Source organism: Glycine max, chromosome 2, assembly GCF_000004515.6.
Source record: "Glycine max cultivar Williams 82 chromosome 2, Glycine_max_v4.0, whole genome shotgun sequence".
Taxonomy (NCBI): Eukaryota; Viridiplantae; Streptophyta; class Magnoliopsida; order Fabales; family Fabaceae; genus Glycine; species Glycine max.
Window position 1 is genome coordinate 20071580 of NC_016089.4, and position 14649 is coordinate 20086228.

General features: G+C 38.7%; 1 non-coding gene across 1 annotated transcript; it reads right to left on the reverse strand.

The window, feature by feature from the left end:
* Positions 1–326: 326 nt before the first annotated feature.
* On the reverse strand, positions 327–433 carry LOC113001061 (small nucleolar RNA R71). The gene has a single exon (XR_003266391.1). It is a non-coding gene; the product is annotated as a small nucleolar RNA R71 (small nucleolar RNA).
* Between the last annotated feature and the right edge of the window lie 14216 nt (positions 434–14649).

Genomic DNA, 14649 nt, shown 5'->3' on the forward strand with positions numbered 1-14649 from the left:
ACTCCCGAACCTTTTGCTTAGAGTTTGTAGATTACGTCTTTTCCGGTTTTTCCAATGTTTTCCTCAAATAAACATTGGTGGCGACTCCGCGTGGATTCCTTTCTTGGAACACGCACCTGCGAGTCATGTGTCGCCCTCCCGCCGAAGGGTAGGTTGTGACACCCCCTGATGTCCAAGAAGATCATATCTCTCTAAAGGCTTTACCTCATTCTCTGGAGGGAGTGGCAAAAGATTGGCTATACTACCTTGCTCCCAGGTCTATTTTCAGCTGGGATGACCTTAAGAGGGTGTTCTTGGAGAAATTCTTCCATGCATCTAGGACCACTGCCATCAGAAAAGACATTTCAGGCATCAGGCAACTTGGTGGAGAAAGCTTGTATGAGTACTGGGAAAGATTCAAGAAATTGTGTGCAAGCTGCCCTCACCACCAAATTTATGAGCAACTTCTTCTTCAATATTTTTATGAAGGACTCAGCAACATGGAGAGAAGTATGATAGATGCTGCCAGTGGTGGAGCCCTTGGAGACATGACCCCTGCTGAAACCAGAAATTTAATTGAGAAGATGGCTTCCAACTCCCAGCAATTCAGTGCCAGAAATAATGCTATTGTCATTAGAGGAGTGCATGAAGTAGCCACGAATTCATCTTCATTAGGTGAGACTAAGAAGCTTGAAGGTAAACTAGATGCCTTGGTTAACTGGTAACCCAATTGGCCATGAATCAAAAATCTGCACCTGTCGCCTGACTCTGTGGTTTATGCTCCTCTGTCAACCACCACACAGACCTTTGCCCTTCTGTGCAACAATCTGAAGCAATTGAACAGCCTGAAGCTTACGCTGCAAACATCTACCACAGACCTCCTCAACCTCAGCAGCAAAATCAGACACAACAGAATAACTATGACCTCTCCAGCAACAGGTACAATCCCAGATGGAGGAATCATCCCAACCTTAGATGGTTGAATCCTTCACAACAGCAGCAACAACAACAGCCTTATTTTCAAAATGTTGTTGGCCCAAGCAGACCATACATTCCTCCACCAATCCAGCAACAACAACAACAACAACCCCAGAAACAGCAAACAGTTGAGGCCCCTCCGAAACCTTCCCTTGAAGAACTTGTCAGGCAAATGACTATGCAAAACATGCAGTTTCAGCAAGAGACCAGAGCCTCCATTCAAAGCTTAACTAATCAGATGGGACAGTTGGCTACACAGTTAAATCAACAACAATCCCATAATTCTGATAGATTACCTTCTCAATCTGTCCAGAATCCCAAAAATGTGAGTGCCATTACATTGAGGTCAGGAAAACAGTGTCAAGGACCTCAACCAGTAGCATCTTCCTCATCCGCCAATGAACCTGCCCAACCTCACTCTACTCCAGAAAAAGATGATGACAAAAATTTAAAGAGTCAGTTACCTAACAATTTCTATGCAAGTGAATCTAAAGAGAAGCAGCATATCCCTCTTCCATTCCCTCCAAAAGCAATTTCCAACAAAAAAATGGAAGAGGCAGAGAAGGAGATCTTGGAAACATTTAGGAAAGTAGAGGTAAACATACCTCTGCTGGATGCAATAAAGCAAATTCCAAGATATGCTAAATTCTTGAAGGAGCTGTGCACTAATAAGCGGAAGCTTAAAGGAAGTGAAAGAATTAGTATGGGCAGAAATGTCTCTGCATTGATTGGTAAATCTGTTCCCCAAATCCCTGAAAAATGTAAAGATCCAAGTACATTCAGCATACCTTGTATTATAGGGAACAATAAGTTTGAGAATGCCATGCTAGATTTACGAGCTTCTGTTAGTGTTATGCCTCTGTCTATTTTTAATTCTCTATCTCTAGGTCCTTTGCAGTCAACTGATGTGGTAATTCATTTAGCTAATAGAAGTGTGGCCTATCCTGCTGGTTTCATAGAGGATGTCTTAGTTAGAGTTGGTGAGCTGATTTTCCCTATTGATTTTTATATTTTAAATATGGAGGAGGGATTTTCTAAAGGATCAGTTCCCATCATTCTAGGCAGACCTTTTATGAAAACGGCTAGAACTAAGATAGATGTATATGCAGGCACACTATCTATGGAGTTTGGTGATATAACTGTTCATTTAAATATTCTTGATGCTATGAAACACCCATCTGAAGATCTTTCTGTATTTCGTGTTGAAATAATTGACCATATTGTTGATGAATACATGACTGATCTTCATTCTAATCTGCATGCCTGTCACTCTTCATGCATTGAATCTGAATTTGTACTTGATCATATGTCTGAATTTGATGCTGAGAGTGAATCTGAATTTGATATTGATTACATGTCTGCTGATGTTTTACCTCTTGAGATTGATTTTATAGAGTCAGGTAGAACTAACCATGTTTCAGGAAGTACACATACCTCTAACTTTCTTTATGAGGTACAGGCTGAGAAACCATCTCTTTCTACCACTATCCAGCCATCCACACCAAAATTGAAGCCTCTCCCATCAAATTTAAAATATGCTTACCTGGATGATAGCAAAAGTTTTCCAGTAATTATATTTGCCTCCCTTGTTGATGAGCAAGAGGAGAAGCTGTTATCAGTTCTCAAGAAGCATAAGAAGGCTATAGGCTGGACTCTGGCGAACATTCCTGGTATTTGCCCATCCACATGTATGCATCGAATAAATTTAGAAGATGGGGCTAAACCAGTAAGACAGCCACAGAGAAGACTCAACCCGATGATTCTTGATGTAGTGAAGAAGGAGGTAACCAAGATTTTGCAAGCTGGAATCATTTATCCTATCTCCGACAGCCAATGGGTGAGTCCCGTCCAGGTAGTTCCAAAGCAAACCGGCCTCACCGTGATAAAAAATGAGAAGGAGGAGCTGATTCCTACTCGGGTGCAGAACAGTTGGCGACTATGCATCGACTATAGGATGCAGAACCAGGTTACCAAAAAGGACCATTTTTCACTGCCATTCATTGACCAGATGCTTGAACGCCTGGTAGGTAAATCTCACTACTGTTTCCTTGATGGTTTTTCTGGTTATATGCAAATCACTATTGCTCTTGAGGATCAGGAAAAGACCACATTCACCTGCCCCTTTGACACTTTTCCCTATAGGAGGATGCCTTTCAGCCTGTGCAATGCCCATGGTACCTTCTAGCGGTGCATGATTAGTATTTTTAGTGCTTTTTTAGAAAATTGCATAGAGGTGTTTATGGATGATTTCACTGTATATGGATCCTCTTTTGATGTTTGTTTGGATAGTCTGGAAAAGGTTTTGAATAGATGCACTGAAACAAACCTTGTTCTAAATTTTGAAAAATGACATTTTCTGGTTGAGCAAGGTATAGTTTTAGGCCACATTATTTCCAATAAGGGCATTGAAGTAGATCCTGCAAAAATTTCTGTTATTTCACAATTGCCTTACCCCTTTTGCGTGCGAGAGGTGCGATCTTTTCTTGGTCATGTAGGATTCTACAGGCACTTTATAAGAGATTTTAGCATGGTGGCCCTTCCACTATCCAATCTGCTGCAAAAGGAGGTGGAGTTTAATTTTGATGACCAGTGCAAAGAGGCTTTTCATTGCCTCAAAAAAGCACTGACTACCACCCCCACCATCCAGGCACCCGACTGGATAGCCCCTTTTGAGCTTATGTGTGATGCATCAACTTATGCATTGGGGGTTGTCCTTGCTCAGAAAATTAATAAATTGCCTAGGGTGATATATTATGCTTCTAGGACTTTAGATGCTACCCAAGCGAATTATACTACTACTGAGAAAGAGCTACTAGCCATAGTTTTTGCTCTTGCAAAATTTCGTTCTTATTTGCTTGGTACTCGCATTATTGTATATACTGATCATGCAGCTTTAAAGTACTTGTTGCAGAAGGCTGATTCAAAGCCTAGGTTGATCCGATGGATGCTCTGGCTCCAAGAATTTGACTTGGAGATCCGTGATAGGAGCGGAGCACAAAATTTAGTTGTTGATCCTTTGAGTCGGATCGAACATGTGTCTGATGAGGACTCACCTATTCGGGATGATTTCCCGGATGATAATTTATATATATTGTATAGTATTTCTGATTCTCTTTATACTCCCTGGTTTGCTAACATTGTCAATTATTTAGTTGCTTATGTTTTTCCTCCCTTAGCATCTAAGGCTCAAAAAGATAAAATTAAAAGTGATGCTAAGCATTTTATTTGGGATGACCCCTACTTGTGGAAATTGTGTAGTGATCAGGTCATTAGACGATGCATTCTAGATCATGAGACCGACTCAGTCCTGCAGTTTTGTCATTCTTCCGCACTGGGAGGTCATCTGGGTGTTCAAAGGACAGCTCGCAAAGTATTTCAGAAAGTGCTTGACTGTGGCTTTTATTGGCCAACCATCTTTAAAGATGCCTGGAAGATTTGTAGCACTTGTGAGCAGTGTCAGAGAGCAGGAAGTGCACTTACATGGCGAAAACAAATGCCTCAGCAACCTATGCTATTTTGTGAGGTGTTTGATGTTTGGGGTATAGATTTCATGGGCCCTTTTCCTGTATCTTTTGGTTATGTTTACATTCTCCTTGCAGTTGATTATGTTTCAAAATGGGTGGAAGCCAAGCCCAACTAATGATGCTAAGGTTGTTGTAGATTTTGTCAGATCTAATCTGTTTTGCAGGTTTGGAGTACCTAAAGCAATCGTTAGTGATCAAGGAACCCATTTTTGCAACAAATCAATGCCTTGCTTAAAAAGTATGGGGTTGTGCACAGGGTATCCACACCATACCACCCCCAAACCAATGGACAGGCAGAAATTTCTAACAGGGAGATCAAGAGAATTTTTGAGAAGATTGTGCAGCCAAGCAGGAAAGATTGGAGTACCAGGCTAGATGATGCTCTTTGGGCACATAGGACTGCCTACAAAGCACCCATAGGAAAGAAAGTTGCAACTGAGTGAGTTAGATGAGATCCGCCTAGAAGCGTATAAGAATGCCAAGTTCAACAAAGAAAAGACCAAGAAGTTCCATGATAGCATGATAATTAAGAAGGACTTCATGGTTGGGCAAAAAGTGTTATTGTATAATTCTAGGCTTGGACTCATGAGTGGTAAGTTGAGGTCTAAGTGGATTGGTCCTTTTGTTGTTACTAATGTTTTTCCTTATGGTACAGTTGAGATCAAAAGCGACTCCACAAACAAGAGCTTCAAGGTCAATGGACACCGACTTAAGCCATTCCTCACAAACCCCTCTTTAGTGGACGTAGTGGTGGAAGAGACTTCCTTACTCCACCCTACTTTTCCTACACCATGACTTAGGGAGTTTTTCTTTTCCTATCTCCTTCTTTACTTTTATTACATTTGTCCGATTCTATTTGATGGTTTAATTGCTTTTAATCTTTTAATTATGCTACATTGAGGACAATGTGTTGTTTAAGTATGGGGGGGAGTGTGTTCTTTGGTTTTGGTTTTGTTAGTTGTGTTAAATTAGTTTAATTTTGTTAGTTTTGTTGGGTTCTAGTTTAATTTTGTTAGTTTTGTTGTGTTAAATTTGCATGTTTGTCTTTGAATTATAGGATATGTTCAAGTAATGGGTAATTGTTCTGAAAATAAAAGTCTCTTGACATTTTGTGATTTGAAATCCTTGTTTTTCCTCTACATGTCATGATAGTTTTGAAAGCTCAATTTGAAAGTGAGAATTTGAGCCATTCATCATCATAATCTTTTGGTGTGTTTTGCTCCATTGATTGCTTGCACAATAGCCTTGGCTTGATTCTTGTTGATGCTTCCTAATTCATATGCATATTTGGAAATGATTTAGGCAATTTTGTTCTTATAAACTTCTAGCCAAATGGACTTACCTTGAATTGTTTCCTATGATAGCCCCTTTGAGCCTATGTTCCCCTTTCTTTGTTTTGAAGCTCATTACAAGCATTAAGTGAAAAACCATGATATCACCTTACCCTTAAGGAATTTTGGAGCTTTGGAATTGTTTTGGGAATAAGCTGGGAATAAGTGTGGGGGGGTATGTTTCATTGGAAGATATGATTTTTGGCCATGCTTGATGTATATATATATTGCCTAGTTCTTTCTTTAATCTTCAATTTCGTACTGTTCAATAAAAAAAAATGAAAAATGAAAAAAAAAATAAAAAAAAAATTCAGTTGCTGCAAATTCGTTCTTCAAAAAAAAAAGAAAAAAAAAAGAAGAAGAAAAGAAGTGAAGTTGAATAAATGAGGTCTTGTTATGAGGACTTGATTTGGGAGCCTTGGCTGATTTTGTTGATATTAGAGGGTTTGGGTTTACTACTTGTGCTTAATTTCCACTTATTCCTCATTGCTCCTCTATTCCTTTGGGATTTAGCTACTTATTCCATATTTTTTCCCTACCTTGTCCTTGGCCCCATTACAACATTTAAAGACCTTTTGATCCTCATGTGCATGTGTTTGTCAAGTTGTTTGTCAATTTTAGAATTTTGCCAAGTCTATGTGGTGTTTGTTTTCATGGGTGCTTCGAGAGTAAACAGTAGCCTAGACACTTGAGTGATAGAGTGTATATCTTGTGAGGCTTAATCATTTTTCATTCTTGAGCTGATTAACTATTTTGCCATGATTAGGTTGCTTGGATGATTTTCACGAATGTCTTGACTCTTTGGATCTCTTCATGTTAGATGTTACCCATTCCTTGATGTTCATTGAGAAATATGTAAATGTTTTTGTTTGTCTCTCTTTGATATCCTTGGATTTTGTTTTTTATTTCATTTTGCCCAGGAGTGCAAAAGGCTAAGTATGGGGGGTTTTGATGTGCCATTATTTTCTCCTATTTCTTAACCCTTTTTGCACCATTTTAAATACTGATTAGTCTTATTTGTCAAATTTATGAGGTAGTTTTATTATTTGGGCCCATTCAGCTAATTTGATGTTTTTAATCTAATTTCAGGAATTAATGAAGCATTGGGCTTGAATCTAGAATTGGGCTTGGACTTGAAGAGGGCAGACTAATTTATTCTACAAAATTAGATCTTACCTTATCTTATCTTATCTAGATATTATTTAGATTTGATCTAATCTAGATATTATTTCATCTAGATATTATCTTATCTTATCTTATCTTATCTAGATTTGATTTGATTTTACTTATGGGCTTGGATTTAAAACAGATTTGTAAGCTTTGGGGCTGAAAAACTATATAACAGCACCAAGGTTCTAGTTTAGCTCTCTCTCTGCTCTCTCTCTCTCTTCTATTTTTCGTTTTTAGTTTTAGTCTCTCTTGTCTTTCTCTTTTATTTTCATTTTTTACAATTCCAGTTCAGACTTTTAGTTTTATCAATAAAATTTCGTTCTCTATTTGATTAATGGAAGGCTAAGTCCGTAGCGTTGTTTTCTCTTGAGGATCAAGCACAGTTCTCTTTGATGTTCTATTATTACTGTTAAATTTTGTTCAGTTTTTCCTCTTCACTAATTACTCTGAATTTGTTGCTATTAATTCATGCATGCTTAGTGCTTGATTAATTGTCTCTGCGCTTAATTTATGTTAATGCTTAATGATCATTTATGAGTAATTGGTGTGTGTGATGCTTAATCACATAATGAATGCTTTATGTTAAATTTCTCTTAGTAATTTAATTTAGGGTTGGATTAAGTGGTTGAACTGATAAAGGATAAATTCTCGCAACCTAGGATAAGAGACTTGCTTGTGAATCAAGGGGAAGCAACGTATTTTAATTCTGATAAATTCTAATTCAATTTTACTCACTGTTTAATTTACAAAAGCGAACACCCCCCCCCCCCCCCACCAATTTGTTACTATTTCCTACTATCTGTTATGAACATTTGGTGTATCATTGCTCGTTGGGAGACGACCTAGGATCACTTCCTAGTTACGACATTTTAATGTTTATTTGATTCAGGTACGACCTCGATCACTCTTACTCTTTTCCTTTTCTTTATTTTTTTCAACTTTTTCTTTTTCTTCTTTTTCTTTTTGTTTTTCTCCCTCTATTTCTTTTTCATTGTCTTTTATTTCTTTCCTTCTGACAATTATTGGTTTTTCTCTCCACTGACTCCTCTCATCTTTTACCTCTTCATTCTTTTTATCAGTAGTGTCCTTCAAAACAACTTACTCCTTCAAAGCAACAATATCCTCATCCTCAGCCGCCACAAGCTTCCTGCTTCTTATCATAACAGCTTTGCATTCTTCTTTGGGATTTTTCTCGATATTTGCTCCAAAGCTGTTGGATGACTTCTCAGCTAACTGCTTAGCTAGTTGACCCACCTGGATCTCAAGGTTTTTCAGGGCTGACTCAGTACTCTTATGGTTGGACATGGTCACTTGCATAAACTGAGCTAAAGTCTCCTCCAATTTGGTGGTCCTCTGAAAAATAATTGGCCCTTGTTGGGGTGGCCTGTTGGAAGGTCCACCCTGGTCCTTATTGAATTGATTGCCAAGGTGTGATCTCCATTGCCCTTAATGATTGTAGGGACCTTGCTAGAAACCTAAAAATCCTCCTTGGTTGTATCCATGCCTCTATTGATTTCCCATGTAATGAACTTCCTGAGTGTGTTCTTCAATGGGAATGCAATGACCTAATTCATGAGCCTCACCACAAATGGTACAACCTGTAACCTGCAAAACCAAAGAATGTGAAGGTTGACCAATAGACAGTTTAGTTGGCAACTTACCAAGTGTTTCTGTTAAGATTTCAAGTTGCTTAGAGAGCAACTTATTTTGTGCCAACCTGGTTCGGCCACACCCTTGTGCCTACGTCCAGTCCCCAAGCAACCCGCTTGAGAGTCGCAGAATGGCATGATCACTAGCAGACATATTCTCAATCAATTCAATTGCCTCTTCAGGGGTTTTCAGCTTTATCTTTCCTCCTACTGAAGCATCTAACAACTACTTGGTTTGTAGTCTCAATCCATCTATAAACATGTTCAATAGAATTGGCTCAGAGAATCCATGAGTGGGAGACTTTCTTAACAAACCCCAAAATCTCTCCAATGCTTCACTCAAGGACCCATTAGGGAACTGGTGAAATGATGAAATAGTATCCTTCCCTTCTTTAGTCTTTGACTCAAGGAAGTATTTCTTCAGAAATTTCTCAACAACTTCCTCCCACGTCATCAGATTGTTGCCTTTGAATGAATGAAGCCACTTCTTGGCTTCTCCTGCCAAAGAAAATGAAAATAAACTGAGTCTGATGGCATCGTTTGGCACTCCTGCAATCTTTACAGTGTTACAAATCTCTATGTATTTTGCTAAGTGTGCATAGGGGTCCTCGTTTGGTAATCCATGAAATAGGTTCCCTTGTATCAGATTAATCAAAGAATGAGGATAGTTTATATTATGTGCTTGGACTTCTAGCCTTGCAATACTTGTAAAGAATTATGGCACAGAACTACTGGAGTAATCCTCAAGGGCAACCTTGTATTGATGTTCATTAGCCATGATAGAGGCTTCTGGTAAATATGTAGTGGATTCCCTTGATGACGGTGAATAAGATGATACAGAATCAGAAGATTGAGCTTCTTCATCTAGAATGGAAGCTACTGTCCTGTCTTGCAACAATTTCCTTCTCCTTTCGACTTTGTTCCTTCTTAAAGTGGCTTTAATTTCCAAATCTAGAGGAACTAGATTACCTATAGGAGATCTATGCATACAAAACACAGATAGAAACAACGGTTATCCAATTCAAGAAGAAAACAAATATAAACAAAAATAAATATTCACAAATAATAAAAGAATAACAACTAGACACTTAAAATTGAACTAAAATTTTCCAAATAGAAAGAAGTTCCCCGGCAACGGCGCCATAAACTTGGTCGATAGCCGCAAGTGCACCGGATCATGCAAGTAGTATAGAATGGTAAGTGAATATCGAGTATCGAACTCTCGGGGAACTTGTTTTACTTGGTAAAGGTGTGGTTCAGTAAATAAATGTCTTGGGATGAAATTTGGTGTGTGGTATGGACACATATGTAAACTAAACTATTCAAAAGCAAATCACGTGAGTAGTGGTGTGTGAAGACAGATAGACAACGTGTTGGTCTTTGTACTGGGTGACTGATGTTATTAAGGATGTTCTCTACCTAACAATGTTCATGTGTTCTATGTTGTCTACTGGACTACTAAACCCTAATGTCTCGTGCATGTTTAGTCTAATCCTAATCAAGCATCGTCCTCAGATGTCTCTTGTTGGACTAAACTTAACCAGAACCGCATTAAGACATAACATAACAAAAACTAGGTTACCGTACCCCGATGTCTCGTGAAAATACGATAAGCTAGCCCTGTCCTATTAGGTTCTAAGGATCAAACCATTTCCCAATGTTGAGTGACCCTAACTAAGCATGCAGTTGCGTGATCAAGGCAAAGACACACTAGAATTAAGTACTGGTAGCACAGTGAACACATAAAACATCATTAGATAGATAGGAAAGTATTTACATCAAGTACCCCATAGGAAGAACTGTAACACCCTGAAATATTATTAGTAATTATAATTGATATTTAATTTTATTTATTGCGTTGTTTTATCCATTTTTTATTTCAAGGAGGTGAGTTTAGTTATTAGAAGGGTGTGGGTAGTTAAAACTCTAGCTTCTCAAAGAAGCATCATATCTATCTAATGCAAAGAAATTTTCTTTTCACTAAAATTTTTATTTTCATATTTCTCCATCTTTTTGTTGAAGATAGGACAATCAACCCTCAGATGTCCAGGTTGATTGCATTCAAAGCATTTTGGAGTAGAAGATGAGATTTTTGTCCTTCTTTTAGATTTAAAATTTGGTCGCCTTTGACTTCCTCTGACTTTCAGGAACTTGTTGAACCTTTTTACAAAGAGGCTAAGATCATCATCTTCATCTAGATCAATTTCCTTATCACTTTCTTCTTGGATTGAAGATGAGGCTTTAAGAGCAATTCCCTTCTTTTTCTTGTCATTTTCTTCATGTTGATTTAATATCAACAATTCCATTTCGTGTTCCTGTAACTTTCCAAATAGAGTAGCAAGAGTCATGTTAGATAAATCTCTTGATTCAGTAATGGTTGTTACTTTAGGTTGCCATTCTCTGCTTAGACATCTTAATACTTTGTTTTTGAGATCTTCATTTTTAAAATCTTTCCCTAAGGCGGCAAGATGATTCACTATATGTGTGAACCTCTTTTGCATGTCTTGAATGCTTTCATTTGCATTCATCCTAAATAGTTCATATTCATGAGTTAATGTGTTTATCCTAGATCTTTTAACATTTGTTATGCCTTCATGTGTTACTTGTAAAGTGTCCCACATTTCCTTAGCACTCTTACAATTTGAAACCCTGAAATATTCATCCATTCACAGGGCAGATGTAATTATGTTTTTGGCTTTTAAATTATATAGTACTCGTCTTCTATCCTCTTCAAACCATCTATCTCTAGGTTTTTCTATTGTTGTGCTTCCACTTGTTGTGCTCCCATCTATTGTGGTTCTTTCTACTGTGGTGGGTATATAAGGCCCTATTTCTATGGCTTCCCAAATATTTAAGTCTATTACCTATATAAAATTTGCATTCGGGTTTTCCAGAAGTGGTAACCCTCTCCATTAAAGATTGGAGGTCTATCGATTGAATTTCCTTATGGAAATAAGAAGTTTGCTGAGGCCATTACTCTTGAAGCTTCTAAACTTTATACAAGAATGAAGCTCTGATACCACTTGTTAGACAAGTGGCCTCAGATATCTTAAGAAGGGGGGTTGAATTAAGACGTTGCAAACTATTTCCCCAATTAAAATTCTATTTCACTTTCTATGCAAGTTACAAATTCCCTTAAAAATGAACTCTTAAATAATGATTCAAATAGAACAATCCGAATATCAATATAAAGCAATAATAAATAAAAGAGTTTAAGGGAAGAGAAAGTGCAAACTCGGATTTATACTGGTTCGGCCACACCCTTTTGCCTACGTCCAGTCCCCAAGCAACCCGCTTGAGAGTTTCACTATCTTGTAAAATCCTTTTACAAGTTCTAAACACAAAAGGACAATCCTTCCTTTGTGTTCAGAATTCTTTTACAACAAGAGACCCTTGGTCTCTCAATCCCCTTTGAGAATTTAGTAAGAAGAGAAGAATGAATCTCTCTTGAAAGAGATAGATTGTACAATCTGAGCACTCAATTATTTCCTTATTGAATTGCAAGTGTATTGGCCAAGGAATTCTTAAGAGGATAAAATGTTTTTTCTCTTTGAGAGAATAAGACTTGTTGTTAAAAACTCTGAGCAAGTTCGTGTTTTAAGTCACATATATATAGACCTTTGGTGGTCATGTAAAAAACCATTTGAAAAGATGTGACTCTAAGAAATAATTTTCTAAAAATCTCCTCTGGGAATCGATTACAGGTTTTAAAATTTGAATTAAAACATTTATTAACTGCTGGTAATCGATTACCAATATTGTGTAATCGATTACACAGTCTAAAATTTGAATTCAAATTTTTAATAGCCGTTGTAAACCATTTTTGGCCACTGGTAATCGATTACATCCTCGGGTAATCGATTACCAGAGAGTAAATCTCATGAAAAACACTTTTTAATTTAAATTACTTGGCCAAACCTTTTGCTATATCAATTAGGAATTCCCTTCCTAAAATACTAGTGATCATCTTGATGTTGTGTCTTGTATTCTTGAATCATTGTCTTGAATTTAAACTTGAAAAGCGCATTTGCATCATTTGCATCAAATCATCATGATCATCAGCAAAACATCAAAGTCATTTGCTTCTACAGGAATGGGGACAATATGGCTTGCCCAATCATTTCAGAACACAACCTAGGCCTAAGGCCATCCCTTACAACCCCTCAATTCAAAGAAACAAAGCATAAATTTTCCCCAAATTGTCTCACGGAATTGGTCAAATTATGTACCATTCAAAGCATAAAAGGCATCAATGGAAATCTAGAAACCAAAAGGTACTACACTTACTTGTATGGAGTGACCAAAGACACTAAAAACGGAAGCAAAAGCGCAAAAATGGTGGCCTAGGGGCGAAAATCTACAAAACCCGTGGGTGCTAAGTTTTTGAATGAGGGAGGGGAGTTTGGGGTGGAGAGAAACTCACCCTCCCTTCGTTTTTATGTTTTTAGGTGCAGGGGTGCTCGCCCAGGCGAGCTAACCCTGCATTTTTTTTTTAAAAACACAAGTATGCGCTCTCTATGGGTCGACGTTCGCTTACTCGAACCCTCTTAGGGTAAATTAGGCATCCGACCATTACCCTAAAGACACAACAGTAATAATAACTGGGAATTTGAAAGATATTAGGCTGCCTCCCAGCAGCGCTTCGCGCTTATCCGGAGCTGGACATGAGACGATGATCCGTCGATCATGGGCCTAGCCTCTACTCGCGTCCGTCCTTAAGTACCTGAAAGCAGGAAATGACATTACGCAGTAAACTGTGGCCACATTACTGTTTGCCTCGATTTGTCTCTGTCTTTGGATTTGGCCCGGTATTTGACCATCGCCTAAGATGATTCTGCTCCTGTCATAAGATAACAAATATGCAGGTGTATGCGTATGCATGAGCATTCTCAAATGCAATAATCTTTTAGTGAAAGTTGGTCGGGTTCAGTTTCAATTAAGCGCTTGGGGCATCCCATGGATTGAGCGAAAAGGCTCAAGTTATCAAATACGGTACATATTTTAAAGCACAAAGTGAGGACCGGAACCTCAATCCCACGTTCTTTTCTTTCAAAAGACTACGATGAGAAAATTACAAATGACAGGAATCCTTGGGGGAAACCAAGAAGAACACACAAAAATAAAGAACATGCAGCGACTTCCTCAATTGCCCCAGATCCTTGAGCGTAGTATTGCTTGACAACATCGGAGTTCACGGGTGAAGGTAGCTCCTCGCCATCCATGTTGGTGAGCACCAGGGCCCCTCCGGAGAAAGCCCTTTTTACAGCGAAAGGTCCTTCGTAGTTCGGGGCCCACTTTCCTTTGTTGTCTTTCAGAGCTTGGGAGACTTTCTTCAGCACCAAGTCCCCATCGCTGAACCGGCGCGTGCATACCTTCTTGTCAAAAGTGTTCTTCACTCGTTTCTGATATAAACGCCCATGACTCATGGCGGCCAAACGCTTGCCTTCTATGAGATTAAGCTGATCGAAACATGCTTGGGCCCATTCCGATTCCTTTAATCCGGATTCCACCGAGATTCTTAATGACGGGACTTCCACCTCAAACGGTAGCATAACCTCCATTCCATATACTAATGAGAACGGTGTTGCCCCGATTGATGTGCGCACTGAGGTTCAGTAACTGTGTAACGGGAATGGGAGCATCTCGTGCCAATCTTTGTATGACACGGTCATCTTCTGGATAATCTTCTTGATATTCTTATTGGCTACCTCCACGGCTCCGTCCATCTTTGGTCGGTAGGGCGTGGAATTGTGATGTTGGATCTTAAACTCCTCGCACATTTCCCCCATCATCTTGTTATTCAAGTTGCTGCCATTGTCCGTGATAATCTTCCTAGGCAAACCATATCGACAAATGATTTCCTTCTTAATGAACCTGACCACCACACTCCTGGTGACGCTAGCATATGACGCGGCTTCAACCCACTTAGCGAAGTAATCGATCGCCACTAGGATGAAACGATGTCCATTCGCAGCTTTGGGCTCTATGGCCCCAATCACATCTATTCCCCACATGGAA